Source organism: Amblyomma americanum, chromosome 8, assembly GCF_052857255.1.
Source record: "Amblyomma americanum isolate KBUSLIRL-KWMA chromosome 8, ASM5285725v1, whole genome shotgun sequence".
In the NCBI taxonomy this organism is placed as follows: domain Eukaryota; kingdom Metazoa; phylum Arthropoda; class Arachnida; order Ixodida; family Ixodidae; genus Amblyomma; species Amblyomma americanum.
Window position 1 is genome coordinate 70,207,858 of NC_135504.1, and position 4,250 is coordinate 70,212,107.

General features: G+C 43.7%; 1 long non-coding RNA gene across 1 annotated transcript; it reads right to left on the bottom strand.

Annotated features, from left to right (window-relative positions):
* Positions 1-1,315: 1,315 nt before the first annotated feature.
* On the bottom strand, positions 1,316-3,345 carry LOC144100432 (uncharacterized). Its single transcript, XR_013307651.1, has 3 exons — positions 3,133-3,345; positions 2,318-2,481; positions 1,316-1,445 (listed from the first exon to the last, which is right to left on the bottom strand). It is a non-coding gene; the product is annotated as an uncharacterized LOC144100432 (long non-coding RNA).
* Between the last annotated feature and the right edge of the window lie 905 nt (positions 3,346-4,250).

A 4,250-nucleotide genomic window follows, 5' to 3' on the forward strand; every position in this document is an offset into this window, starting at 1 on the left:
TACACTGTAGCAATGCTAAATGTGCACCATATTACGCTTCTCTTGGTTAAACCGCTCCCTTATTCGCGCTGGAATTTGATGAAGAGATGGCACACGACAGTCTTACTTTTTCAATACCATGTTTGGATCACAAACTTTCCGTATTTGATCAGAATTACAAACGAGCCTCGTCTGCAGCATTGGCGTCCCATATCAAGCAGCTTTCATACAGTGCGCATTTATCATTGCGACAGTCTATACGGTCATTTAAATTTACATTGTGTACGGGCTGGCAGGCTAGGAAATCTTGAACAGTACTTGCTTCCAAAGCTGCATATGATAAGTTATATACTCAATGTAGGCAAGAAAGCACGCGCAGTGACATATTTTACCTGTGTATACTGAACGTCTGCAAGGAAGCATGCACAATGACTTGTATTTTGCCTCTATAGGGCAATCATGCGAAATGCACTGTCAAAGCAACTTAAGCTTTGAAGTGCAACGCAGCTCGCAGCGGAGTGCAAGCTACCTTGATAAACACAAGGAGCAATATTTTGTTTGTGGAGTGATGACAGAAATAGGCTTACTGTGCTCCTGTGCGAACAATTTGCGAACAATTATCATGGCATTAATCTATTCCAAGAGTGGATTACCTTGTAATTGTAGTATCTGCTCCCAGAATTCGGAGGGCAGACAATCGCCACATGTTTGCCATCAACTGCTCCCAAGAAGTTCGGGAACTGCCATCGGTCGGTAAAATCATCAGCAATTTGGCGCCACTCCGCCTCTGTCTGTGTCTGGAAGAAGGCAAAAAGCTCTGCTTTAAGGGGACAGTAACAAACTTGCAAGACAAGTGTCATAACAGAAAGCCAATACCCAATGATATGTGGAATGCAATTTCTTTTCATTCCCTTGTTGGGGCACATTACATCTGCCTGTTCCTTGTTCATAAACTGCCAAAATGTTGTAATGGCAAGAGTTAAAACTGTTGTATACTTAATCTGCATAAAAGCAATAAAGCCAACAATAAAATGTTAGCAATGTAATGCTAAACCAGGGCAAAGATACAATTTTGTACTTGCTGGCTGTAAGCTAGTAAAAAATAGACTGAGAACTATTAACGAGCATATGAGTATCAGCCGCTGTTGCAAAGCCTATGCGATGAAGCTTGCAACAGAGCCGCTACACAGAGGTACACATCTCTGACAGACAACCAATGCTAATTTTCATAGCAGAGTGATGCACATAAATAACATCATGAGGCATTTGCCTTGTCATAAAGCACTTTAAATTAAATGCAATGGGTGACAAATTTTGCAGCCAAGCTTCCGCTCACCTGCATGAAGTGATCTTTTAGTTGTTCCCAAATGGCCCGACATGCTGCATGTATGCACCGCCTCGCAGTTTCTATGCCTACGCGGTAGACAAGGGCCACATTGGATATGTCCTGCCCTGAAGCCAGATAGCTACAAGACAGAAAAACAGATTCAATTCATGAAGAAACTTCAACTTGCAACCGAGATTTTTGTGTCTGAGTATTGTGTTAGTGCCGTAGTTTCACGAGCAGGTTTAGCGCAGACGTAGCAAGCAAAGAATTTTCACAATATGAAACTGCAAGGTTATCGTACTGCAAAGTTACAGGTGCAACACACTGATGCACTAAAGCATTTCGACCACCATCTGATCATGTAAACCTATTCAATAAATCTGCCCAAAATTAACATCCAATGTGACTGGTACGCTACATAGGTCACTTAAATTGCTATAAAAGAACAATACTTTAAGAAAACAAACACAGCACCAGCAGTCAAAAGATCATCTGCCTTCTTGAACCTGTTTCGTGTAGCTATAACTTTTACCACAAAGAAGTATGTGCACACACTGCCTACTAGCGACTGCACTTGCACTCCAGCGATGCCCTTGTGCTTCTCAATAACAAACCATGGGGCAATGCAACGAGAGTATATATGCAAATTGATTGCACTACTTTTATACACTCGGCGGCACATATTCAAAGATGCCACTTGATATATGTTCATGTAATCACTACAAAGTTCAGTCATACTGTACAAAAGAAACTGCTTTATATGTAATTGACCCTGTTTAGTTCCTCTCCTTTTAACTTGGCTCTGATCCCAGCAAATCTCTGCCGGTCTCAGCTTCCTATTTCCAATTTTTAAAAATGTTTTGAGATGATTATTAAAAAGAATAGAAAAAGGTTATTCATACTCTCCACGTTGTTGCCAGTACACTACTAAATGTAACAACTGAACTTTCTGCATAGTAGAACATTGTTGCTTATTGACGTGTTCACAGACAAAAATCAAGTTCTACAAACCTCAAGGCTATTGCCAGTCTCTCCCCTGGCTCCAAGGGCTCCCTCACGACATGCTGACGTGAGAGGTCTGCGGCCACGAAGCTCAACAGTTCATCAAAAAGCTTCGGGGTCATCCGGTAAAACTTGAAAAGGAGGTCATGATCTCCTTCACGCATTCGGCGCATCTGTTGAGGAAAAGATAATGCAGTCAGGTCAAGAAAACAATGCACATCATGACTGCAATTCTCTGTAATGTGTTATTGCAGGCCAAATGTTGTAGGTGATTTCTGTGCTTGATTTATTTATTTTTACATACTTTTTGTGATAACTGAAGTACTAAGTGCTTATCATAGCTGGATCTTGTTGAGGTGAGCGCTGCGCTTCTGCTGTGGAATCTTAAATATTTCATCGCTGGATCTAGGTAGCACAGATATGGCCCTGAATGCAGTGCCCGTTCGTTCTATTTACTTTCCCTACTCTGCTGAACACCCAACTTTTTGAGAAGTTCGCTTCTTCTAGCAGCTGGCAAGTGTGATGGTGAAGCTCGCTTAAACTTAAAGGGGAAAAAAAGAACAGTTGCGTGATATTCGCACACTCCTTCCGAATAAAACGCTAAGTGCGTCCTGAAATAGATGAAGGAAAAAAACTGCGTTATAGTCGTGCATATATGATCACTAGGCACTTTCCCGAGGAAAATGCCGATCACTACGAGGTCCGTCTGGGCGGCTCAACTAATCTAATCCCACAGTCACGAAAACACTAATGTACAATTGTTCACCTGAATTTCTAATTTATTTACACGAAGGAGTAACGCTGAAAGGAACGGAGGTACTTACAGCTGTGTGGTAGAGGCCTTCTTGCTTTCGCGCCATAAACACGGGCCGAACCCACCACCGTGGTTTCTTCCGCTGACGCCTCTCCTGTCTCCTCAGTATGACAACTGCTCTTGTCATGAGCCGCAAAACTCTCGTTCTTCTGCATACAGCTGGCATGATTGCACAGATGCACGTAGATGAGCTAACTAGCAATGGCAAATTAACTCATCCACGGACGGCATGCAGGAAAGAAAGAAACTGCATGGTATTGATGTTGTGTCGATGGTGCTGCAGATTGTAGTGTAAAGCTGAGAAAACTGCGGCGGTTGCAGGTATACTTTAAAAAAAACTAACTAGTAAACGTCAATTCAGCTTACTGCCTAAGTACATGTTGTAACGCTTTCAAAAACTGAAAGATATGAGTGGCAGTCTTACTGTTTTGGCCAGCATCTGCCTGTACGGTCTGGCAACAACATAGCAGCGTGGGCACAAACGCCAGCAACGTGCGCCAGCGCCTAGTGCCATGGATACAATGAACTAGAAGTATTGAGTTCACTGTAGCCATGGAGATGCGTACTGATTTGGTCGCCCGTCCTTGCGCGGCGCCAAGAGCGCCGACGCTGAGCGCCGACGCCCAGGGAGGGCCCTTGGAGTTGGCCCTTTAGCGTTTTGCCTCCTTTAGTGACACAGTGCGCCATTTCATTTCCTCAAAAACAACTGCTTATAATACAGATGCGTAACTAGTTGCACTAGGAGAAAAACCAAAAGCGCGCGTGTTTGTGTGTGTGTGTGTGTGTGTGTGTGTGTGTGTGTGTGTGTGTGTGTGTGTGTGTGTGTGTGTGTGTGTGTGTGTGTGTGTGTGTGTGTGTGTGTGTGTGTGTGTGTGTGTGTGTGTGTGTGTGTGTGTGTGTGTGTGTGTGTGTGTGTGTGTGTGTGTGTTGAAACCAGTGTGCGATTTTATTCACGAATTACATCAGGTAGGTTCCTCTGCTAGAAAGAGAATTCACTGCGTTTTCATTTCCTACTGATCCGGAGTTCCCGTGTTCGAACCCGACCAAGGCGGCTGCGTTTTTATGGAGGAAAAACGCTAAGGCGCCCGTGGGCTGTGCGATGTCAGTGAACGTTAAAGATCCCCAGGT